This window comes from Phascolarctos cinereus, unplaced genomic scaffold (assembly GCF_003287225.1).
Source record: "Phascolarctos cinereus isolate Bilbo 61053 unplaced genomic scaffold, phaCin_HiC Scaffold_2;HRSCAF=192, whole genome shotgun sequence".
NCBI classification, from domain to species: Eukaryota; Metazoa; Chordata; class Mammalia; order Diprotodontia; family Phascolarctidae; genus Phascolarctos; species Phascolarctos cinereus.
The window spans coordinates 38,447-65,123 of record NW_027555625.1 but is presented as its reverse complement, the minus strand read 5'-3'; the positions used below and the strand labels follow the sequence as shown (position 1 = coordinate 65,123).

Below are 26,677 nucleotides of genomic sequence, written 5' to 3'. Positions count from 1 at the left end.
TGTTACTTTAATAATACAGAACAATGGGAGAGACCATTATATTCCCTTGATAAACTACCAGATTTTCAATTCATATTCTGGTAGCTCAGTTTGGGTGCTAATTTGTGTTCAACACATTTTTTCTTATTACATTCCAGTGCATTCATTTCAAACTCTCACTAGTAGATATAATCCAATGACTAGGTCTCTAGGTTTTTGTCTTCCATTCCTCTGAAAACCAGGTCTATCATAGTTGCCATGAGTGGGGCTTGATGGAAGAGAGAGTTGGGGGGATTGAGAAGAAAAGGAAACACAGCTCAGCACAACACAAGAGAACTGGCACAGAGAGGCAGATATAGCTGTTTGAGTTGGCCAGAGATTTCCTAGGGACAAATCATCAGATTAATTAGGATCCAGATTGTAAGCAGCCTCTTCACAAATCTTTTAACACAATTAAAAACAGTGCATAGGTCTAGTTTCCAAAAACAAAACAAAACAAAAAACCTTTCCTCATCCTCAAAAACATAATATAGAAATACATATCTATAACCTGGAAGGCGATTAGAGGAACTGTCACTTTCTATATGTTGCCTCTGTGATAATTGTGTCAATAAATATTAGTCATAATAAACAATGACTTCAAATTTCCAACCTTTTTTTTCTTATACAATAAAATAACTGATGGTAAAATTATTGAGAAGTTCTATATATACAAAACTAATGACTATTGTACATATTATTTAGACCTTATTTCAGCCATTTTAATTATCTCAAGTTTATTTTCTACTTTTCACTGAGTGGGTTTTATTATACATGATACTTCTTGCTTCCTTTTTTTAACTTTATTTTTTGAGGCAATAGTATCTCAGAAGAAAAATGAAGAGAGATCTTGCTCTTCACTCTGAATTCTTCCATTTCCTGCTCTTTTCACCCAAAGTGGCTAAATTTAGAACAAGAAGAAATTAAATGCCACCCTAAGGAAGCATATAAAACCATAGACATTTCAAAGACTTTGGACCATTCTACCCAAAGAACAAAACAAAACAAACAGAAATCCTTTTATCCCAAAGGCACAGAAAATGAAAACATAGTAGAAAATGTGTATGAGTCTATTAGGACCAGATAAGATAAGATTTTTGCTTAGATAAGGCTTCCATATAAATGAGAACACTTAAAACAACAATCTGTCCCAGCTTCCCACACACATAGACACACACACACACACACACACACACACACACACACACACACACACTCTCACTCACAAGTTCAGGAAGATGAAAGAAATAATTCCTTACCTTTACAAACAAGCTTACCAATCCAACAAAAGTAAATCTAGATTTAATTCTGGGTAATTGTCTACCAGTTTTGGGCTGCTAGGTGGCACAGTGGGTAGAGCACTGGCCTTGTAGTCAGGAGGACCTGAGTTGAAAGCCAGCCTCAGATACCTGACACTACCTGTGTGACCCTGGGCAAGTCACTTAATGCCATGCCAAAAACAAACAAACAAAAAAAATAGCCTACCAGTTTCTAACTCAAGGGAAAAAAGAAATCCTAATAATACTAGAGTTCTCTTTCCTGAGGGTGCTCACTTAAACCTACCTGTTCCATTCACAGACATGCACAAGGAAGACCTGTAAAGGTTTTTGACCACATCATGGGGAGTTCTCCCACAGGGACAAATATACTCATCTAGGACTGGAAGCAAACAGCTGATGGGGTGTCAAAAAACAGTGATGACCAGGAGAGGAGGAGAGCACATAGACACAGCCCTATTCTCCTTGGGAAGCCTGCAACAGCCTGCAACGACAGACACACACTCTTGGGGCTGGCACAGACCTACAGAAAATGGGCTTCAGAGCATTTATCTTCAACTGAAATGACTGTCAAGGAATAGTTCTAGACCTTTCCTCAGAGAGACCTCACATCTTTTAAAGTCTCCTCCCATTCTAAAACTCTGACACCCCCCACCCCATTCTACCAATGGAAACCAAATGTTGCCAAGTGCGGATTAAAAATGGAAAATGCATTCTGACAACTTCAGAAGGAACAATTGGGTTCCCTATTTTAGAAAGTGTCATAAAGGAGAAAATGTATCTAGAAAATTAATTTGTCATAAAAGAAGACCCAATAGTCTGCTCACAATCATGGGGCTTTTAGTGCTTTAAAGAATTTCAAAATTATAGGATGAAATATGTTACTTCGTGCAGACTTAGAAACATCTGATCTCCCCACCTAAAAACAGAAGCTGGTCCAAGAGGTAGTTAGAAGGCACTGGAGTGAACAGTCTTGTCCCAGAAGACACTCTGGAGGGACCACTCATCCTTTGCTAAACCTCCCTGGGCACTAATGAAAAGGTCTGTCTAGACACAGAAGGAAAAAGCAAGACCCTCTTCCTTCCTTTAAGATATCAGATTGGGCCCCGGGGGGGCTTCCCATTGCCCATGTCCTTGAAGTCCTTAAATTCTTAGAAATTCCAAATTTAATGTTAAACATCACATAAAGAAACTGAGTCCATAATTTGGGGTATTTGACCTCAGTCTTCCTGTGGGGCTTGTCAGATGACCATCAGGACCTTGCCACACTTGCACAGAGCATGGGGATGCTCTTTGCCTGGCATTCACTAAGGGCTAATGTGGGCTAATGGCCCGCTGTCCCCCATCTCCTGCCTCTACTTCCCTTTTTAACAGCAATTGAATTTGGAGGCAGTTAGGAAAGCAGTCACTTTGATAAGTACAGAAATGCGCTGTCCAACACAGGAAACCTGTAACCCCATTTTGGCCCCATTTTGCCCTACAATTCTGTCTCACTAAGATTCTCGGACATTCTAGGGTCTTAACAATAACCTAGTCTTGCTCTGACAGTTTTCAGACGATGAACGAGAAAGCCCCCGTGACTGCGTGGTCAAATGACCAAATGAAGCAATTCTTCTCCAGCATTTCTATGGGTCAGGACAGCCAAGAGCTCAGTGTCGGGACCGAGGCTATCCTCTGCAAACGCCTTCTCCTTCCTCCCATAAAAGAATAGGCTTGGCACATTTGGGTTCATGGAGAGTGTTAAGAGGTAGAATGAAAACAGTACAGCAGAGAAGAATGTACTTTCTTCTCAACCCTTCTTCACTATATCTAGCCCATCACCCGTCCATCCACAAAGCTGGAACATTTAAACGAATTCTTCATGATGAGTGCCAATATTCCTGCTCATTCCAAGCAAAATACCAGAGCTTCCACATGACAACAAATGCCAGAGAACCTGCAGATCTAGGACCAGCTAGTGCTCTTTCCCAGCAAGCCTTCCAATAGATGGACCCAGCTCAGTAGACGGATGGGACCTCCAACACCTGAAAGGCCTGGCTCCATATAGAGGGGGGAAGTGGTCCCTCTTCCCTCCATCTTTCCCTATCCTTTTTCCACCTGGCAGTTTCTGATCACTGTTGCTGGATCTGCAAGGCAAACATATGCTAATGGATGCAAGAGGAAAAAGAATTTCGGTTATGTCAGACCACAAAAGGCTCTTGTCAAATATGGGGCTTGAAGCAAATGACCTCTCAGGCCCCTTCCACCTCGGACATTCTGGGGTGTTTAGCGTCTGCTCCTTGGCACCAGGATTCTCTTGTGCTGTGTCCTTGTATCCCCAGCACCCAATATGGTACCTGGCCTATAGCAGGCCTTGCTGTTCATTACTGAGGCCATAATGCATCATACTGTTGACATCAGTGGCTTCCTACATCTGCCGGGTGCGTTTACAATCACAAGAGGCTTGGGACTGCTGCTGATTGTGGAAATGGTAACACCTTTCTTCCCAGAAGCCCAAGCCAGGGAAACATTGACAACACTGCATACAGCAAACCAGCCTGACCAGGCTCAGATCCTTAATGGAGGGACTCCAGACCAGGCGTCACTCTGGCTCAGAAACGCGAGGTTCTGGACCTGGCTAGGCAAACCTTGTCAGACCCAGGACTTCTGTGTCCCACGGGCATTTTCTCTTAAATTAACACACCTCCAGCAAGACCCCGTGTGGCTGCTGACCAACATCATTGAATAGCTCCTGCAGACTGGTAAAGCCTCTCATGGTAATATTGCCTCTGTTACCTGCCTGGCCGGAACATGTGCCAGCGCCAGTAACACTCCTGAGAGTCACGCTCTGCCAAGTCGGGTGGGACTCCCTAGCCTGGGCTCTATCTGAGCATCCAGACCTCCCATGACATCGCTCCAAAGGACTGAGGAAATGCAGTAACAGCTTTCTGCACTGTCAGGGACAATGTCTGATCTACCCATTTCAAGAATGATGTAGGCACGCAGACATCAAACTCTGACTAAGGAGATTTGTAGGGGATTGCTGTAATCTTGATGGAGCGGATGCTTTCATCAGGGAGTCTCTTCAGCCACAGAAAGGGTCCAATTTAGATTCGGAGCCCACTGACCAAGAGTAGGGTAGTTTTGCAGCACCCATATGTGGGTTTGGTAGCTGTAGACCCTGCCAAAATGGGGGTGTTCAAATGAAGCAACAAGACCCCATGAGATGGTATTGATGAGGGCACAGGTTGTGTAGCTCCATGCAATCCATCCATGGGAGATCCACCCCACAAGGGCCTCAGCACCATGGGGGTGTAACTAACAAATGGTCTGAGGATGTCCAATATAATGGCAGCTCAAGCCTCATGCTAACAGTACCACAACCTCAGTCATCTCTCACTACTACCAACACCGAGACAAAACACCTAAGTATTGGTATTAAAAAATGATTACTGCCTTTGCTGTGTGTCTGCAAGTCAAACAACCCCAAGTGGATGCCAAAGTGAGCTGGACAAGCAACCCTACAAAACAAAAGCCCCTGGCTCCCTCCCAGCTATCCCTCCAGGATTCCAGCATCAGAGGAGATTCCGGGCTCTACATTGAGTCTCCCTTTCTTGGGTTGCCAGTTTCCAGCTGATGGTTGGGGAGGAGACAGAGTGTTGACATTTCATCAGATAAGGGAAAAAATTAGTTTGCCAAACAACACTAGAGAACCGAAGTGAGTTGTTAAATATGGGGCTTGGAGTGAAGGACCACTAAGCCCCTTCTAGCTCTGTCATTCTAGGATTCTAGGATCAAAGAACATTCCAGGATTTGGAGGGCATTCTCTTTTTTTGGCTCTGCAGTTTCCAGTTATAACTGAGCATTCCAGCAAATAATTTCCACTCGTATTGTGGAAAAAGTGAGTTTGACAAGTAAGATGACAGCATTCTCAGAGGGGCCAGTGGAGGGGCTCACTGGGTCATCTCAGCAGCTGCCATGGATTTAATGAACTTCTCTATTCTGATGAAGCTCAGATCTATCTTCACCACCCCAGAATTTCTGCCAACCTCCAACTTTGCCTCACCAATTGCCTTTCACTCACCTCAGACTGGACGTCTAGGGTCTCCTTACCTCACCACACCCCAAATGGAGATCATGATTACTCCTAAACCCTCCCCACTTCCTACCTTCTTTATTACTCTTGAGGGCAAAACTGTCTTCCCAGTCCCTCAGGATCCCAAACTAGGATACTGTCCAAGTTGTTGCCAAAGCTAGTTGAGTTCACCTTTGTAGCATCTTAGAACATACTCCCTTCTCTCCTCTGTTACTGCCATCAGCCTGGTGCAGACCCTCATCCCCTCACACCTGAACTATTCTAACAGCTTGCTGGCGGGTCTGCCTGGCTCCTGTCTCTTCCTACTCCACTCAATCCTCCATTCAGCCACCCAAGTGCTGGTCTGACTAGGTCAGCCCACTACTCAATAAACTCCTGTGGTTCCCTATCTCCTCCAGGATCATATACAAAACCATTCACAGCCTTCATAAGCTGGCCCCTTCTTGCCTTTCTAGTCTTCTTACACCTTCCATCTTCAAGCCCCCCCCACCTCCCCACATCACTCTCTGATCTAGTGACACTGGCCTCCTGGCTGTCTCATGAGTTAGGCATCCCATTTCTCAGCTCCAGGCATTTTCTATGGATCTCCCCATGCCTGGCATGCCCATCATCCTTTGCTTCTTTTAAGTCCCAACCAAAATCCCACCTTCTACAGGAAGCCTTCCAGGGTTTTTCCTCTTTTGTTGTTCTAGTTCAATTGTTTCAGTCATGTCCAACTTTCCGTGACCCCATTTGGGGTTTTCTTGGCAGAAATACTGGAGTGGTTTGCCTTTTCCTTCTCCAGCTCATTTTACAGGTGAGGAAACTGAGGCAAACAGGGTGAAGTGACTTAACCAGAGTAACATAGCTAGTAAGTGTCTGAGGCCAGATTTGAACTCAGTCTTCCTGACTCTAGGCCTAGCACTCTATTCATTGCACCACCTTTTAATTATTTCCCATTTATTCTGTACATTACTTGCTTTGTATGTATTTGTTTGCATGTTGTCTCCCCGTTAGATTGTAAACTCCTTGAGGTCAAGGACTGTCTTTTGTCTCTTTTTGTATCCCCGCAACTGAAATCTTCTGGGTATATGGTAAGAGGAGGTTATCTCCCAGGAGTTCAAGGAGCCTCCATTGTCCATCTCTATAAAGGTAAAGAAGTAAATTGTCCTGTGATAATCACAGGAGGATCTCTCTCTCACTCGTTGCTGGTAAGATTCTTGCCAGAATCCTCTTTAATAGCCTGATCCTTCACCTGGAAGGTGGTCATCTACCTGAGAGCCAGTGCGCTTCAGAAAGGGCCCAGGAAGAGTCAATATGGAGTTTTCTGCCTGACAACTCCAGGAGTAATGCCAGGAGCAGAACAGAGGCCTGCACACGACGTCTGTGGATCTGACCAAGGCCTTTGATGCTGTCAGCTTATGGAAAATTATGTCAAAATCTGGTTGATCAAAGAAGTTTGTCGTATTGTAGGGCATGCTTGCACAGGCTCTGGATAATGGACAATGCTCTTGTACTTTCCTAGTCACCAATGGAGTGAAACAAGGCTGTGTCCTTGTTTTTTAGCATGATGTTTTCAGCAATGTTGCTGGGCGCCTTTAAGGACAAAGACGGCATTAAGTCAGGTATTGCACCAATGGTAAATTATTTAACTTTAAAAGGCTTCAAGAGTTGGTGCAAGAGTTTTTGTTGCAGATGATTGTGCACTCCATGCAGCCTCTGAAGCTGAGATGCAACAAAGTACAGATCAATTCTCTGTTGCCTGTGCTTATTTTGGCCTAACAGTGAACACCAAGAAAACCAGCCAGCAACATGCCATCCATACGTGGAACCATTGGTTACAACACATGGAGAAGTTTTGAATCCCGTGGACAAGTTCATTTACCTTGGAGGTATACTTCCAGGGATGTATGCATTGATAATGAGTTTGACACACATTGCCAAAGTTAGTTCAGTGTTTGGAAGGCTCTGAAGGAAAGTGTGGGAGAGGAGAGGTATTGACTGACTACCAAACTGAAGGTGTACAGAGCCGTCATGCTGACCTCATTGTTGTATGCCTGTGCAACCTGGACAATCTACCAGTGCCATGCCAGGAAACTGAATCTCTTCCTTTTAAATTGTCTTAGGAAGATTCTGAAGATCACCTGGCAGGATAAGATTCCAGACACTGAGGTCCTTTCTTGAACTGCCAAGCATTTAAATACTACTGCAGAGAGTGCAACTCTGATGGGATGGCCATGTTGTTTGAGTGCCAAATGTATGCTTGCCTAAAAGACTATTTTATGAAGAACTCGCACAAGCCAAGCACTCACATGGAGGTCAGAAGAAGTGATACAAGGACACTCTTAAGGTCTCTCTGAAGAACTTTGGAATTGATTTCAACACATGGGAGACCCTAGCACAGGACCACCCAGCATGGTGTGTCCTCATCAAAGAAGGCACTGTGCTCAATGAGTAAGGCAGAATTGTAGCAGCTCAAAAGAAACATGAGCTGTACAAATTTAGAGCGATATCTCCACTCCAAATGTTCACCTGGACTATTTGGGCCCAACCTGTGGTAGAGCCTTCTGAGCTCATATTGGGCTGATCAGCCACAGTCGGACACACTGGACCTTGACCCCAACATAGTGATGGCATTTGGGTCCTCTTCAAGCACAAAAGATAACAACCAACCAATCCCAGAACTTAGCACAGTGCCTGGCACATAGTAGATACTTAATAAATGTTTATTGATTGAATGAATGGAAAAAGCATCTATTAAGTACTTACTAAGTGCGTGTCAGGCAGTGGGTGGTTCAGTGGAATAGAGCGATGGGCCTGGAGTCAGGAAGACCTGAGTTCAAATACCACTTCAGACACTTACTTGCTGTGTGACGTTGGGCAAGTCACTTAAGCTCTGTTTGCCTTAATTCATCTGAGAAGGAAATGGCAAACCACTCTTGTATCTTTGCCAAGGAAAACCCATGGATAGTATTGGTACGCTATGGTCTATGGGGTCAAAAAAAGTTGGACATGACTGAATGATTGAACAATAAATGTTCTTGTAAGCCTCCAATCAGTTTTAGCATTCTAGAGTTCTAAGACTATATTATATTCTGGACATCTAAGTGAATTCTCTCTTTCTTGACTTGGTAGTTTCCAGATACTAATTGGGCAAGAAAATCCACCATTATGGACAAGTCAAAGAAAGAAGTCAGGTTACAGTTCTCAAGCATGAGCATGGCTTGTTACTTCTCAAATTTGCCTGTGACAGATATCTGCTTATTAAGCTTCAGCACAGGCTATTAAAGAACAAAGCCTCAGCAACTTATTTGATGGAGAATGCTGGATGGAAATTTAAAAAATAGAAAGCACAGAACAGCAATGTAAGTGTGCTCCATTCTCAACCTTCCTGAGCCTCTTTCTCGCACCTCCTTATCCCAATCCTGTCAAAATAATTGGGACTTTTAAGGAAACCCTTCATGGAAACCAATTCTGAGAAGTCAAATATGGAAAACCCCCAAATTCCATTCCATATATAAAGGGTAGTGAAAGAAAGCATTTTAAACTTTCATTTCCCTTAAACTAACCTTCAAAACATCTGCTTGCCAAGTTTGATCATGGTTCATTTTGGCAAAAATGCACTCATGGTGAGATTTCTTTTGCTCATGCTCAGTAACAGATCACCAAAGGGCAGCTCCCCTTTCTATGGCTTTCTGTTTCACACCATTAAAGAACAACAGATTAAAACCACTTAATTTATGGAGAGTCTTCCATGGAAAAGCCATCGATAAGGCACTGAGCAGAAATGGATTTTGTTCTCTAAACATTCTTACCTTCACTTCCATCCACCCGAAAAAACCAGACTGATAAAGATATTGGCCTCATTATTGGATGTACTTGATGAGGGTCCTATCACTTTTCCATTCAGTTCTCTAGGGAAGATTGTCTGATTGAAAAAGATTCCTGGGTTTTCTTGGAGAGGCAAACAAGAGAGACAGGATCCTCCACAATGTAGACATGTTACTACAGTCAAGAACGAGGTTTTCTCCCTATCCACCCCCCTTCCATTTTTTTTATGCTTGTAATTTATTAAGGTGGTTAAAGAATCTCAAATATTCATTCCCCAGAAATCAAAACTGAACAAGTGAGTTCCTAATTTGGGTTTTTGTTTTGAGCCATTTTGTCCAATACCTGTCTGAACTAACTAGAAGCAATCAAACTGTCTGACCTGTGGCTTAGAGCATCACCTAGTATGGGAATGCTGTTAGCCTGTCATTACTTAAGGACAATGTAGATCATAGCAGACATTAGTTTGCCATCCCACCTTAGGAGGCAGTTGGGTAAGCAGAGGATTTGACAAACAAACACATAAAATTGTACCATCAATGTACCCATTGCAGGGGTGGTAGCAAATCTGCACAGAGGTCACATGGCCCAGTCATTAAATCATTCCATGCTTGAAATATGGTCTCCCTTTCTTGACTTGGCAGCTTCTAGAAGATTGTTCTAGTTAGGTGGTATGGTGGATAGAGCTCCAGGCATGGAGTCAGGAAGACCCTTCTTCCTGAGTCCAAAAATGGCCTCAGACACTTACTAGCTCTATGACCTTGGGCAAGTCACTCAACCCTATTTGCCTCAGTTTCCTCATCTGTAAAATGAGCTGGAGAAGGAAATGGCAAACCACTCCAGTGTCTCTGCCAAGAAAACCGCACGGGGGTCATGGAGAATCAGACATGATTGAAAGGACTGAAGAACAACAAAAAGAACAGTATTGTTGGCCACAACTCATGGAAATGACAACACAGCAAAGGAAGAAGTGAGTGTGACAAATAAAGCTACACAACAGAAGTACACTGCTGAGTGGGGGCTTAGAGCAATGACCTCTCAGCTCCCTTCCAGCTCCGACATTCTAGGGTTCTAAGATGGTATGGCATACCTGCCTTCTCAGGACATTCTTTGTGCCTCGGCGTGGAAGGTTCCTGGTCATGACCAAGTCATCAACCTGGCAACCTCTCACCACACAAAGGAAGAAGTGAGCGTGATAAATAAAATTACACAACAAAAGTGTGCTCTCCAAGGTGCTGATGGGAGTGAATGAATGAAAAAGGGTCTATTAAGTACCTATTATGTTCTTGTAGGGCTTAGTCCAGCTCTAACATTTTAAATTTCTAAGATTATGTACATTCTAGGAGTCCAAGTAAGGTCTCTCTTTCTTGACTTGGCGGGTTCCAGATATTTATTGGAATAGAACTGTCATGATTGCTATCTGGTCATGTGAGGAAGTAAAGTTGTGATTTTCAAGCATGGGCATGGCTGATTCCTCTCCAACCCTGTTTATGGATGGTGATCTGCTGCTAATGCAGACTAAGGGGCTGTAAGGTCATGTGGCTAGTAACAGAATTAGGCTTACTACACTTTCTACTTCACACAATCAAAGAACAAATAAATGGGACTTTCCAGGAAATCCTTCACTTAAATGGGTCCTCATAAGATGTGCGGAATCTTCAAACTCCATCTGTAGTTACCAAAATGTCCTTCTTCTCTGCGCTCTATAGAATGAGTTACCAAGGCCTCGTCCCAATGATCTCTCCATCACTTACTGGAAGTGCTTGATCAGAGTGTGATTCTTTTTACCCCGCTGAGACAACTCAGAAAGAATGTAGATCTGCACTCAGACTCTCCCCAAGACACTCATTTCCAGTGCTTTGGAAGATGGCTGTGCTGACAGAACCTTCCTTTGTTAAACTAGTGTGAGACCCTTGCTCTAGTCCAATCAGTATTGAGCAGTTTAGGATGATTCCATAGGGGTAGTGATTATAAATTTTGTAGATTAGGCCCTGGAGCTGTGAACTGCACATTGTAAGTTCACTCACTTAATCATAGGAAGCTAACTAGAGGCCCTCCACCCTTGTTTTCCCTTGTTCTGTGACCAAGCCCAGCATGGCAGAGGTGACTCAATCACATGAAAGTCCCCTACCTCATTTTTGTACCTCCGATCCACTTTCTCTTGTCCAACATGAGAAGGTGACCATTTTATGACTACCTTATGACCACTTAGTCAGGGAAGATGCCCCGTGCTTCACCTAACCCGAGACACTTCCCGTCCCTTACTAATATACCATCTGTTGGCTGATATATCATTTTTGGCCCTTGAAGCAAGGTCTACCAACCAATGGGATTCTGTGTCTTGTGTAGCTCCTCCAGAGTGTTCAAGTATCAAATCTGATATCAAGTCTTATAAAAATAAGGCCCCAATAGAAGGGGGCATCTCAGATCAAGAGGAAGAGCTGGGGTCCACTTTGTTAGAGGGGCCATGGGCCCTTTAATAAAATGTCATTGGCTCAGAGCTCTACCTCTTTCTTGCAGATTGGACAATTATCCCCACACTAGTTAAACTCTCAAGTTTCATCCAGTTCTAAATCTATGACATTGTGATCCTACCAATGGAAGTCAGATGTTACTGACCAAAGATTGAACATTTGGGGCAGCTAGGTGGTGCAGTGGATAGAGCACCAGCCCTGGATTCAGGAGGACCTGAGTTCAAATCTGGCATCAGACACATAACAATTACTAGCTGTGTGACCCTAGGCAAGTCAGTTAATCCCATTGCCTAACTAAAGTAAAAAAAAAAGATTAAACACATTTCAAAAATGCATTTGACCCTTTCAAAAGCAATCACTATTGACTTCTCCCTTTAAGAAAATATTGTCATGAATAAGAAATCATATTTATAAATTCAATTTGTTATATAATATTCCTTCACTATCTTCCAATTACATTGGGAACTTTTACCTAAGTCTTTTTGGAAAGAATTTCAGAATTGTTTATGACCATCTGCCAGTCTTGGCTGCCCCAAAATGGATCTCAGGACAACAGGTGGATGGGAGATGGCAGAGAGGATATCTTAGTTCCAACCAAGACCATGTTCAGGCCATTCTGTGTATTTTCTCATCCTTTTCTAAAACTCTGGGTGTGATGAAGGTCCACAAAGTTGGAAGTCTTGGCTAGCACCAGGAGGGGAAACTGACCTGTCCAGAAAGGGAAGGCAGGCCCTACTGTTTCTTGTTCCTAAAATCAACAATGTTGGCCTGGATTGGTTCCCTGTAACTCCTCATGGCTGCCCTCACTAACCCATCCCTCCAAAAAGAGGTGGTCATTTGGGGGGATTTTGTTTTTATTTGTCAGGCAATGGGGTTAAGTGACTTATAGACATGGAATGAAAGCTAGCAGAACATCCAGTAAATGGAGGAGATAAATGAAGTTTTTGCTTGAGGTGAAAGTATAGAAAGAAGAAGGAATGGAGCGCTCCGCCACTTCTGGAAGGTATGTTAGAGATGAGTCTATCATCATTTGTGTCAGCGGGAGCAACCATGCACTCAGCACATGTGGGAAGTCAGAATTACTCGGGGGCCTCTAGAGCAGCTTAAACATTCAGAAAGGTATCAGAGACATTACAACTGGTGACAGTCAATTTAGAATTGAATTGAGAAGGGGAAAGGAATAAGCATTTATATAGCACCTACTACACCAGGCAGTGTGCCAAGCTCTTTACAAATATTATCTCTGATCCTCCCAACAACTTTGTGAGTCAAGTGCTATCATCGTTCCCATTTTACAGATGAGGAAACTGAGGCAAACAGAGGTGACATGACTTGCCCAGAGTCACACAGCTAGGAAGTGTTTGAAGGTGGATTTGAACTCAGGTTCCTAACTCCAGACCCAGTGTTCTGTTCACTGCTGCACTAGCTGCCTCTAAACTGCTTTGTCAGGCAGTTTATGTCTGGAAATGGGAAAAATTTATATTCATTGACAATTTTAATGATAGGTTGTTGAAAATACAACAGGTGGTGTGAAATCTACTGAAGGAAATGAATCTTATTTTAATTCCTCACTCTCCTCGCTTCACATCCAGGAGGGATCTTCAGACTAATAGATAAATAGATCTTCAGGGTTAAAGCAGCTTTTGAAGTTGCCACACTTGGAGGTAAAGTTCGATCAACTCCTGGCCTTAGAGAAGTAGTTCTTTCCAAAGTTGGTAATTCCCTTCCCTTCTTTCTCTTCCCTTCTCCCTTCTTGTTCCTTTCCTTTTCTCCTTTCTGTTTCTCTTTCTTTTCCTTTCTCCATCTATCTTACTTTTTTGAGGAGGGAGAATGGAGAAGTGAGGTCTGAATTGAATAGGTCCTATTGGAGCTCCAAACTAAAACGAAAGACAAAACTTTATCCAATGATTTTACAAGTTTAAGATTATGGGACTATGTCCCTGCTCCTAGAAATCCACCAGAAAACACAGCATCGCCTTTTCTTGTGAAGAAGCAGGAGTGCATGACCTTCTCATGACTCATCTCTCCTTTCATGGCGTTGCCAGAGTCTGCTTGCTTTTCTCCACTTCTGTAGACTTCTCTCATCCTCATTGACTACACAGATTCTGACAGAAGCAGCTTTGGAAGGCTGCTAACATTGCCTCCCTTTCCCAACACCTCTGAGAGAGTCCTCCAACTTGTGCCAGAGCAGGGACATTGAAGGAGATGGAGCCCATTGCCTTGTAGTACAGCTCCTTCTGTTGAATGGCCCCAACCTTGAGGAAGCTTTCTGTTACAAAGAGGAAAACAAGGTGTTGCTTCTAACATTTACCTGCAGGTCCTAGTCACATCCTCTAGAGCCAGACAGAAACCTTCCTTCTCCCTCTTCCCTCATGGCATTTTCCAGATGGTTGAAAAGAACCATGGTGTTCCATCTCAGTCTTCTTAATCTTCTTCTTCCTGGCCAGCCTCCATTGAATCAATTCCCATTCCAGCTCTCTGAAGTGTTTTTGACTCAGGATTCTTTGACCCAACATATCAATTATTTCTCTATTCTAGATAACCAATAACTCAGAGGAGCATTCTTTCTGTCTTTTCATTGGAATAGTTAATTAAAAGAAGGGAGAGGTCTGCTCCAAGGACCAGGTCAGGGAGTTTTGAACTAAATGGCATAAAGGAGTGAGCTGTTGAGGGTCATACTTGTGGAATGACTTTCACATTCCTAAAGGGAATTTCAACAGATAGAATTCAGTTTTCAATCCCGGGGAGACCTATTCTTCAGAGCACCCTCAGGAAATAGAGGAGTAGGGGGCAGATAGCCCTGATGATAGCACCTTCGCTGAGAACTGACTCTAGCCCAAGAACAGAAAGAGCCTGAAAGGGATGTAGGCTCTCCAATGGAAGGGAGAGGCTCATTAACCACAGCAATCCCAGATGGCTCCCAAAAGAGCTGAAATCACAGGATCCTTGGTGTATAATGTATAGGCAATTAAGTGGCCCTCAAAATAGCCAGAGTTGAGGAACACCTAGAGTGGAGAATAGCTCTTGGCTTCAGTGGAGAGCAGCCCTAGGGAAAGAGAGCATCTCAAAGACCTAGTGAACAGTGGCCACAAAGCCTCCAATGGAGCCAATCCCAAGGAGAACAGTGGGAAGTTATCTATAGAAAACATCAGCAGTTTTCCAGCACCCAAGGCATGCTTGTGCTTTGCATGTCCATCTCTTTATTACACAGATGCTTTGCTACAAAAATGTTCCCCCCATGCCCAAGTGCCCCATACATTATTCCTCTCTATGTCCCCTCCTCCCAATGAGTGGATGTGTGAATACTCACCAACTTAGTTCATAGTGAGTATTAGGTGTAAAATGAAAAGTATAAAGCGGAGACTAGTAATGTCTTTCCTTTTCAGAGCTTCTTTGCCATGTCTACCCCATGCTCCACACACTCACCAAACTAGACTTTTAAATAAATGCTTTCCTGAGGCTTCAATATTAATTATGAGCAGTGCAAATTACTCAGGTAATTCCAAGCAAAATATCAGAATCGCAGCATTATTAAGTAGAATATGCCATCTCTTGCAGATATAGAAATATCCTGTCATCTACCTACCTTGGCTCAAAATGAAACCTATTTCAATAGGTGGATGGGAAATTGGAAGGGAAACTGAGGAGATCCTCCCCAGCCCCTCACATGACTGCCTCATGACCTGACATAAAGAATGTAATTTAAAGTTAGCATGTGTGACCAGGAGCACCAAGGGAACAGAACATCAAAGAATAAACAAACTATGTTACCACAGCGGAACAGCTCTTATCTCAAGGAATATCTTGCATTCCTCTCCTTGGATAAAGGTACATAAAAAATAGGCATTTGGAACTTTGGCCAAGCTCCACCTTTGTTCCAAGGTTGTTTTCCCATCATTTACATAGATATAAGAAGGGCCACTTGGGAAAGGGAGGTCTTTGCTTCAGAGATGGGGACGTCCAATCTGTTGGCTTTCCCAACTAGGACCCTGATGACCATCTCCTGAAGTCTCCTGGTCTGTGTTAAGTGTTGGAGCTCACCTAGTCAGTGATGTATCTATTCTTTCTTTGTTCTGTATCTATTCTTTCTTTGTTTTATTTCTATTCTTTCTTTGTTCTATTTTGATTATCATTCACTGGATCTTATGCATACGTACATTGTTCTAATTCCTATTTCTCTGTCACCTTAAGCATTATTGAATAAACCCAATTACTTATTAAGTTTGTATCCAGAGTGTCACTGTGTCTTAGGATCCAAATTTAAAGTGAAAGTACTACATCCTTTTCGATTACAGAAATGTTGGAAAGAACAGCTGAAAGATGCACAGACCAGACAGAAGCCACTCTGTTAATTTGGTCATTTGGTTGAGAAGTGCTGGGCATCAATATGAAATTGAAAGGCATGCTTATATCCACAAAGGTTAAACTGCTCCTACTTGTGTCCTTCATCCTACACAAACTGGGCTGGTGTTTGTTTTATAGGCTTTTTTGTTCTCTTTTACAATGGCCAATCTTGGGGCAGCTAGGTGGTGCATTGGACTGAGCACTGGCCCTGGATTCGGGAGGATCTGAGTTCAAATCCGGCCTCAGACACATAACACTTACTAGCTGTGTGACCCTGGGCAAGTCACTTAACCCCATTGCCTATCCAAAAAAACAAAAACAAAACAAAACAAAAATATAATGGCCAATCTCCTAAGGTAGTCAATGAACAATTAAAAAACCCTTATTCTCCTGAAACTAATCTTCAAATATGAGTTTTCCGAGTGTGGACATCATTGGGTATTTACAATATGCCTATAGAAGTATATCTGCTGCTCATACTCAGTAAAAGAAAAGACATATTCAATTGTTCCTATTTCACATAGTTGAAGAACTATAGGCTTGCAACCAATTGTTTATGGAGAGACTTGCATGGAAAATGAATAGTACAATGTGCAGGATAACCATCTGTATCATTCTCCATACTTTCTTACTTGTGGAGCTTTTATGAAAATCCTTCACTGAAAATATTTTTCAAGGATTTTCCCTAAGCACCACCAAGATTTTTATCTGTACTCATCAAAGTGTTGTGTCTTTCAAAGATCCTTAAAAGGAGATATTAAGGCCTCATCATTAAAACATTTGCCTCATCAACTGGAGGAGCTTGTTCAGCATCCTATCATGTTTAACACACTAAGAAAAGATGAAAAATTGTTCTTGAAATCTTATGTATGGAGGTGATCACAGAAACTTCCACCACATTCCTTTTTCAGGCTATGTAAGCTCTCAAATCCTTCCCAGCACTAAATCTCTGGCACTGTAAGCCTACTAATTAACTTCATTTTTTACTCTCTGCAGATTAATTTAAAAAAAAACAACTTTCAGATTTGGCCAAAAGCAGCTACCATTGGGACCTCTTATTGGAAACCAGAAGTCATGTAATAGAAAAGACAGTTACAAGTTTACATCATTATATAAGTAGTATCCCCCATAAGCTTTGACCTCTATTCTGGTTCTTTTAAAGAATTTTAGCACCATACAGCCTCTCTGAATGTTTATAAACATCTCACCATCCATCTACCCTGATGAAGCAGCCTGGCATTAGGATCATCTATCTGCCTGTGAAACTCCAGGATTGATGGAGGAGTCTCTACAACGTTGAATGGCCTGCTTGGAGCCCAAGGGGCAAAGCTGCTCCCTGTTTGACACTACCCTGCTCAAAGTGGGCTTGGGGCTGGTTCCCCTACCCATTTTCCTATGATCACAAAACTACTCAGGTATTTAAGGAAGGAATTTCAAAATCTCCTTGTCCTGAAATGAGCCCTCAAATCATGAGTCCATCAAGCACTGGCTTTCTTACTGCAGTAAAACTGAGCGATGGACATTGGTCTCTGTTGCTTCTGCTCAGCAATAAATTGCTAAAGATTGATTCCAGTGATGGCTTTCTATCTCACCTTATTCCAGAACAAGAGGCTTAGAACAGTTTCTGTTTATGATGATTCTTCGAGGGAAAATGCATGGGACAATGTACAGGAAATCAATTTACCTCTTTCTCCAAAATTTCTCACCGCTTCCACCTCTCAACCCTGACCACCCATCCAAAAGTAAATTGGCACTTTCATGGAAATCCTTCACTGAAATGGATTTTAACTAGCTCCTTCATTTGAATCCCAGATTGTTCCAAACCCATCTCAATCTTGGATCTTTTCATGATCTTTAGAATGAAATGACAAGACCCAGTAATTTAGATCATGGCCTTATTACTTGGAGGTGTTGAATAGAATCTATCATTTCTCCCTCACTAAGACAAATCAGAAACACTCTTCCTTCCTTATCAAAATCTCTGAATTCTGATTCTTGTTGTGACCTTATGTATGACTATCTGTGGATTAAATGTAAAAAAATGCATTCGGCCACAACAAATAACTCATTGGGTCCCCATTTAAAAAAGAATGTCATGCATTAGAAAAAATAGTCACAAGTTTATATCAAAAGGTAAGGAACCCCAAAGTCTTTCTATAACCTTGTCCTTCTGTCCTAGTTCTTCAGGCAATTTCATCACCATACCATGGATTATTCCATTTCATGAAAATGTGGAAACATTTAATCATCTCCCAGCCTTAGTGAACTGCAAATGGTGCTTGATCCAACAGGCTGATGAGAGGTGATAGGGACAGCAACGGTGCCCCAAAGGTCCTACGGGAGCCATCTGTTAGTCTGCTGATCCAGTTATAAAGCTCAGGAATGGTGAGTCTCTGCAAAGATGAAGGGCTCTCTAGAGCTAGGAAAGGAAAGCTAGACCTTTTTCCTTGCCTTATTCTGCCCAAGTGAGCTCAGGTCTGGTCCTGCTGCCCATTATATTGCTGTCCCAAAATAACTAAGGTCATAAGGAGAGATTTTTAAAGACTTTCTGTTGAAGTTCTCCATATCAAGTCAATTTGTAATGTAGAATTTTGTTTGAAGCCATTTTGTATAATACCTTTCTGAGCTAACTTGGAGCAACAAGCCTGTGGTTTCACCTGTGGTGGATAGCATCACTCCCCATATTTGACCACATTTTCCCTAGAGCATGGGAAGGCTTTTGCTCTGCCATTACTTAAGGATTAGTGTGGTGAAATCGGCTGAACCAATTCTCCTACTTCCCATTTTTCACAGCAACTATCTTTGAAAGTCATTCAGTTCAGCAGCTGACTTGACAAACAAAGCCCACACCTGGTTAAGTCCCCTCACCCCGCACCCCCACCACAGGTCTATACCCTGTCTTGTTGACCCTTTCCCCCCCACATCTCCTATGCCCATGCCGTCCCACTCCTCCAGGTGCCAATTGCCCCCAACTGTTCCAACTCCCTCCTCCCAGGACAAATGGGCTTTTCAGGCCTCCAAAGCCTCTGGCCTCATCCAATGTTAGGCCCTCATCTCCCTTTTCCCATAGGAGCTTTCATTCAGTGAAGTCCCTTCCATCTCCAGAGTAAGGCCTCTTTCCCTCATTAGCCTTTCCCCCTCTGCCCTACCCACTGCCCTGTGGCTCTTCTCTGTTTGAGACCACAGAGGCCACCTTTCCCTCATTGCTAACCCTTGGTTTGACCCTAGGGCACCCCTCTCCCTTCTTCCTATCCCCCTGCTTTGCTCCCCTTGCACATACCCTCCCATGTTATATTGTGGTCCCACAAGAAAAAGCATTCAGCTGTAGGCAGATAATCCCATGTTCTGTCTATGATGCCCCCTGTGCACCTCCTCACTGTCACCTCTACCAGATTTCTGCTGTCACTCCTGTCTCTGTGTACTTTTCTGGTCTCTCTGTTGCTGTTCCTGTCCTTGCCCACTGCGTTTACTCACTCTTCTGGCATTTCTGTTGTTTGGGGTGTTCGAGAAGCATATAATCTCCTCAGTTCTGGTTTTCTTTCTGAACATGCTTCAAGCTCTTCTTTCTTATTGAACATCCAACTTTTGTCCTGGGTGGCTCAGCTCAGACTTGCAGGATGTGTCCCCCTGGGACCCAGGAATGTCCTTTCCTTTTTATGTCAAGGTCTTTCTTCTGATGGCTGCAGAACTTGTGGTTTCTGAATTTAACTGTTAAATCGAACCACTCTGTGTCTTGGAGTTTGCAGTCTTGGGTTTTGTGCTGGAGGCGATCCGTGAATTCTTTGGAGTTTCATTTTCCAGGTTCAGAAGTTCTGGGAAGCTCTCTCCATAACCACATTTCCCTGGTTATGACATTAGGTTGTTTGTTTTGTTTTGATTCTTTGTTTTTGTGCTGTCATGTTCTGGGAGACCCCTCACCCTGTCTTTGAGGTCTGCATCATGTGTGCTTTAGTGTTCTTGGTTTTTGCTTCTCTCCTGCTAGGTTGTCCTTCCCAACTGTGTATTTGTTTTCCCCGCTGACGGTTCTCTCTTGTTTCTTTGGAGACTTGCCATGGCAGGTTCAAGTGTTTCTATTCTGCTTATCATTCGTTTTGCTTTGCAGGACGTGAATTCCACTGCCACATTCTCAAATTCCACAGAATTTTCTGTCTCAAGGGCTGGATCATTTCCCTTCATTCTTCAGTATGTGTTCATTGATGCCTGAACTCATTTACTAGATCTGGAGGCCACATTTCCTTCTGTTGTTACTAGTTTTCCTACTGATTGATCTGTTTATGTTTCAGGGTCTTTGAGATTCTTTTTTCCTAGTATTTTCTTTGGCATTTTTTTTTTTTTTTGCTTAGGCAATCGGGGTTAAGTGACTTGCCCAGGGTCACACAGCTAGTAAGTGTTAAGTGTCTGAGGCTGGATTTGAACTCAGGTCCTTCTGACTCCAAGGCCAGAGCTCTTCACTGCGCCACCTAGCTGCCCCTTCTTTGGCACTTTTAATCTTGATTCCCTCACTCCCCATTTTTCTTAGCTCTCATTTCAGACTTTGTCCCCTCTAATTGTAGCTTCCTTGGGGGCTGGATCTCAAAGTGCCTCAGCCTCCTCCTGCCCTGGGCAATTCACAGTTCACCAGCCTAAGTTCCTGCCCCAGTCTACTCTTGGGTGGTCAGAACTGGCCACAGCTGGGTGCTGGGCTCCTCCCTCAGGCTTGATGGAGTGCTGCACAGCACCCCCACCCCCAATAACATCCTGGTGATCTGTCTTGCTCTCTCAGTTTCTCAGCTCTCTGCCCCAGCACTGGCAGTCCAGAGGCTGCGGGTCAGAGTGCTGCAGCACTGGTGCTTCTGGGATGTAGCTCTCAGGGAAGGGCTGTGGTCAAGCTGGCCAGCATGGCCTGAGTATTTCCATGGCAGTGGAAATAGGGAAGAGGAAGGTGCAGAGGCGGTTCTGACGCAAGCCTGTGTCATGTTCTTGGGTCTCCTAGTGTAGGGTGCTGAATGAGCTCAAGGTCAGTGAGGGTCAGTTCCTTGGTTTTTTTTTTTCCTCCTTCTTTTGTATTCTGGATGTCCTACAACATGGAAACAGGTGGAGCTGCTTTATCTTTGGTGGGTAATTTCTGTTTTGGAGAGGTCTGAGAGGTTCTGGGGATCAGAGAGAATACCTGGACCACCATCTTGTTGCTCATGTGACCAGGAAGGCTCTAAACATAGAACCATAGATCTAGGCTGGAAGGGGCCTCACACCATCTTGTGTATTCAGTTCAATGCCTGCTGACTTTATGTAAAGCAGAGACACTGATTTTCCAAGAGGGCTGTTTTAGCAGGAACATATGAACACTTTGACCCTACCATTTCTTCAGGGTTAATGTGGTCAAGCCCAATGTCCTATTTCCCCCACCCTAGCTCACCCCAACTCACCCCTCCCCTCCTCCCTTTTAAACAGAAAATAATAATGAGGGCAATTTGGGGTATAAAAATTATTTTCTTGTCAGCTTCTCAGCCATCAGCAAAGTAGAAGTTTTGGTTTTGATTTTGGTTTTTCCTTAAGAAGAGAAATATAATGTGTCCCTTTGCATTGATTTTGTCAGTCCTTTTAATGTGTTGCTTTTTTTTTTTTTATTCTTTTAGCACAGTGGCTAGAGCATTGAGCCGGGATTAAGGAAGAATTGAGTTCAAATCTGGCTTCAGATACTTTCTTAAATGTGGGACCCTGGGCAAGTCATTTAACCTCAATTTTCCTCCATTTCCTCAATTGTAAAATGGAGATAATATTAGCATAATAATTGTCATAGAGATAATGTTAACTCGATACCATTTGTAAAGGACCCTGAGCACAGATAGTGCTGGACACACAGGAGGCACTCTATAAATGCTTATTCCCTTCCCTTTTCAGGACAAGCATTCTTCCCTCTGGATAGCATCTGAATGAGAATAGATCAGGGCAGACTTACATACTTTCTTCTCTCTGTAATTACAATACATGGTTCCTGATTTTCCACATCATACTTTTTCTCCAGCATCAGTTACGGGCTGTGCTTTTCTGGAACATTTTCCTGATGTCGGTCCTAAATTCTCCAAAAATGACCCTTAGGAGGGTTCCTTTTCTCCCCTGAGGGCCACCTCGACCGTCCATCTGATTCTCTAGTGTTTTTCCTTCCAAAGAGCTTTGGGGTCTCCAACTGGAAGAAACAAAGGAAGAGAAGTAACCTCTTTAATGGTGTAAATGCCCCCTCCTAAATATGGAAATGGAGAAGAAAGGCATCATGGACATTGTACCGAGGGAGCCCGGAGAGGCAGGAGCTTGTAAAAATGGGGACCAGACAGCGCCCCCTGCTGGGGGTCGTCCTCACTGGTGAGCCAGAGGACAGGAGGAAGGGATGGGAAGCCAAGCTGCATCTTAAGAGCCTGCTCACTTCTTTAAAAAGGAAAAACACCCCTCAGCCATGACAATGACAGCACCTTAAGGCTCACACATCACACGTTTACATGATCTCATCTGATCCTCATGACAACCCTGCCAAGTAGTGGTGTTATTATGTGGAGGATGGCGGCGAAGTGACTTGCCCAGGGTCACCCAGCCAGGAAGTGTCTGAGGCAGGATTTGAACTCAGGTCTTCCTGACTCCAGGGCCAGCTCTTCTTCCATGGCATCACCTGAGACGGTGTGAGGAAGAAGATGCAGATGATGCACAACTGGAGCATTTGTACCCAGCAAAGGGCCAAGATCTTCAAAGAAATATGCCGCAGTCTAATGGCTTAGATGGAGGTGGGGAAGGTGACTCTCTCTTTATTTCCCAATATTCCAGCAAGGAGGCTCCAAGAAGCTGAGGTTGTGCCAGCCACAGACCCGCCAGAGGACTGCAGGACAGGAGATCTGTACAAGGTCCCGTTGGGGCTACCCCGAAGTTCAGGGGCCAGGGGGCTGGGCCTATTTTCCCATAAGCAGGTGTATTGGGGCTGTTCCCAGAAAAATGGACAAGCAGTTCCGAGGAGACCACACAATGCCAATTACTGATGTGCAGCTGTGAATATTGTATTGGAAGCTGCAGCTGCTTATGAGGAAATTTGGAATTACGTGTTTGTAGTGTGCTTGTCTTTATATGAAGGTGCTTTTTTTGAACAGGCTAAAATGCAGAATATGCAAGCACATTGGTATATGTGTGCATTAAGTGCTGTACGATGTATGTTGGCTTTGGATTGTTGAGGAATTGTTTGTTGGTATTGTTTTAAGTCCCCAACATCCCTTGATGAAAGGTTGCCCAGCAGCACAGCCCCAGATAGGACCATCACTAAGGCATTGCAAGGTTTAACCACTTTAGCTGAGGAGCTGGCAGAGAACTCTGGGATCTCTGATTAAAGGGATGGCTAGAATCCTGGTGCGGCGATTGGAAAGGAACGACTGTATCCATTCAGCAGTATTAACTGCCGTAGGATGTTAGAGCAGGCGCATTAGAGGATGATGACCCTCATTAAGATTACCCCACGGTGGGAGTTCAGAGGGCAGGCTCTGGCAAAATAAGAATGATGATTGAAAGTGCCAATGAGACTTCTCCCAGTGATGGAGAATGCGAAATCATGTTAAAGAGATTAGAGGACACGGAAATTGGGAATGTGTGGAAGCCAAATCTTTACTAGAAAAGAAATGGGGGGAATTGCGGGAAAAATTTAGAAGGTAGGCTTCCACAGCAGAACAATGGGATTCCCAGATCTCGCGGATAGTCCCTCAGCCAATCAGAAAGTGCCCCAAACATGCAGCAAACAACTAGCTCCTTAAGAAAGAGCCCTGGAGGCTAAACCAGGTGCAACCCGTCCGGGTCAAGGACAACGGGGCAAAGACTTTTCTCCACCGCGTTTGCCTAATAAGCTTATGGAATATTAGCTGACACGCCCCAAGGGCGGAGATAGCCGCCATTTTTGAACATGGGAGGCATGAACTGGGAGGAGTTAACACGAGGTGGGATGGGCGGTTCAGGAAGAGTGTAACTCAGATGAGCTGGACCAATCCTAGCCCTGCTGGGAGGAGCAGGATCGTCCTAACAGTATAAAAGCTGGCTCTGGCTTCTGCACGTGTGTCTCTCCCACCAGGGGGCGCACCCGATTCTTGTAAGAACCGTAATAAATGATTCTTCTTTCACTCAGGACTTTGTTTCATGATTAAGAGTGAGACTCCACCCGGCATTGCAACTGGGAAAGCAATGGGCTAACTTCCCAAGCCTGCTGAGCCTGCGAGGGGCTCTGTTTCTAACATTACATGTGACAGATTCTGAGAAACCTGGAAGATTGATCGGAGAACCCGGAGAGTGATTTATATACGATAACCATGTGAAGGAAAACCGCTGTGAAAACATCAGAACTCGGACTGAAGCTGCAGACAACGGACTTCCAGAGATTAGACCTGCTGTCCACCTCCTGGCAGAGAGATGAAGGACCGTTAATGCAGAGTGTAACCAATGCGTTGATGTGTTTTGCTTGACTATGCATATTTGTCTTAGGAGAGGACTTCTATTTGAATTGGGTTATTTCTATAAGAATCTTTAAAGGAGCATAATAAAACGTTTTTAATGCCCAGAAGAAGAAAAAAGAAATGTGTTAGGAAACACAAACAGAGCAACTGTTTAAAATTTAACTATATGTGTGTGTGTGTGTCTTTAAAAACAATCTGTATGTAACAAATTCTATAGTTTCTTACAGATCCTTTTTCTAGCTCTTTCTCATTATTAAAATGCTTGCATTTGTTGAAAAAAAAAAGAATTGTTTGTTGGAAGTGATGGAATTCAGGGCTGCTAGGAGGTGTCCCAGTACACATAACACTAGCTCTGGCATCAGAAAGATGTGACTCTAAACCCAGCCTCACTATTTACAAGCTGTGTGGCCCAGGGCAAGTCAGTCAACCTCTGTTGGCCTTAATTTCCTCCTCTGTAAAATGGAGCTCATACCAGCATCTCCCTCCCAGGATGGCTCTGAGGATCGGATGAGATAATAATAGTAAAGCACTTAGTACAGTGCTTTAAATGCCCGCTGTTATTATGTTGTTTAATACAGAGTGGGATAAGTTTCTCTTTGACAGCTGGAGGTCCTATACTTGTAGATCAGTGAATGTCATCACAATCACCTGTGGGTAACCCATGGCATTTGACAGGTCTGCAATAGTGTTCTCTGGGGTGGGACTGGAGAACCCACTTGAGATGCAGCTGGGGAAGATGGGATCAAGGTCAGGGTACATTCAGAATTCTCTAGATTTTCACTTTGTGCGCTTCCAGTTTTCTTCCTATGACAAATGTCCATGAAGTTGAGCCTTTCCAGATACAAAGAATTACAGAAAAGAAGGTGATCTGTGGCACCATGAATCCCTATTATGTGCAGATTTAAGAGAGACAGAGGAAGGCCAGGATAGCTGACCCTAGCTATGCTTTCACATGTAATACACACTCACATGTGACTGTACATATAGACATGTTTACACAGATGAACATGTATGTGCACACACATGCATGTGTACATGTGCATGCGTTAGTGCATGTGTGTGTGTGTGCCTGTGTAAGTTGGTTGGTATAGAGAGTGGATTGTCCTTGAGTGTAACATCAATATTGCTGAAGGGCCTGGGTTGAAGGGGATTCCTCCCCCAGTAATCCCCACCCACTTGTAAGTTAGATGGAAGTCACTGTCTGGGACGGCCTGTGTGTAGGTTTGTGATGGATTCAAGAGAGGATCAGCTTGGTTCCCATGGTGATGCTCCTCCTTTCCTTTGTCCCAGGCTCACTTGCAAAATTCCTTATGCTTCTCCCAGGAGCTTTAGGTCATTCCTCTCCCATGGCTGCCCACCTGTCCTGCACATCACTCTATCTGGCTAAATAATATCTTTGTAGACAGACACCAAAGTGTTTGTAATTCAGGTGGGATGAGGGTTGAGGGAGGGGAATACAAGATCCCTTCCCAGTCTCCCTGTGCCTTGCTGTGAGGTCTGATGAGTCTTCTGCCCAACCTCTTTTGATGTGGCTAACAGAAAACACAACCAGGACAAATTGTGTCTTTGCAGGAACAGAGTAGAGAGCAAAGCACTGAGGTTACAGTCTATTGGTTCTAGAGGGATGGATGGTCTGGTTCTTCTCTTGCTTTGCCCCTGGGAAGGGAAGCATCCTCTTGCCTCCATCCATGCCTAGAAGGCAGAGGAGGACCACCATGTTGCTGCTGCCTTTACAAGGAGGAAGGCCAGATGACATGGAAGTAGCTAGAGAGCCCACAAGGTGATGAGAAGGGCAAGAAAAGAGACAGATCTGCACCATCCAACCAACCCTCCTTCCATCCACCCACCCACCCACTATTCAGTCTCTTCAGTTATCATCTGTCCCTTTCATTCATCCACTTACCCTCACTTATCCTCAGCTTTGGAGGCCTCGTCTGTTCTGGGGAAGGGCTAAGATAAACCTGAGAATGTAAAGAGAATAAAGAAATCAGTGAATCCCAAAATTTAGACCTAATATTCTCCAAGAAGAAATCCTTAACTGCCTCCACTCAGTTACAGAAGGAAGAGAGCCCTGGGAGCAGCAGCACCATCAGTCCTTCCCAGGAGGCAAGCCCAGACTCTATTTAGGATCCAGAGTGGGTGGGAGGGGCTGTTCACAGTCCATAGGGACCAGGTAGGAGGCTGGCTGCTAGGCTGCTGCTCCCTTCCCCCAAAAGAGCAAGAGAAGAGGAG

The 26,677-nt window shown here is 43.8% G+C and overlaps 1 long non-coding RNA gene across 2 annotated transcripts in view; it reads right to left on the bottom strand.

Moving 5' to 3' along the window:
• Nucleotides 1–277: 277 nt before the first annotated feature.
• Nucleotides 278–26,677, bottom strand: part of LOC110202060 (uncharacterized) — a 28,139-nt gene continuing 1,739 nt past the window's right edge. For both annotated transcript variants that reach the window (XR_002322619.2, XR_002322620.2), the window contains exons 2-4: nt 26,349–26,406; nt 21,934–22,161; nt 278–362 (exon numbers count right to left, since the gene is read on the bottom strand). This is a non-coding gene — a long non-coding RNA (uncharacterized LOC110202060). The remainder of the gene's footprint in view (nt 363–21,933; nt 22,162–26,348; nt 26,407–26,677) is intronic.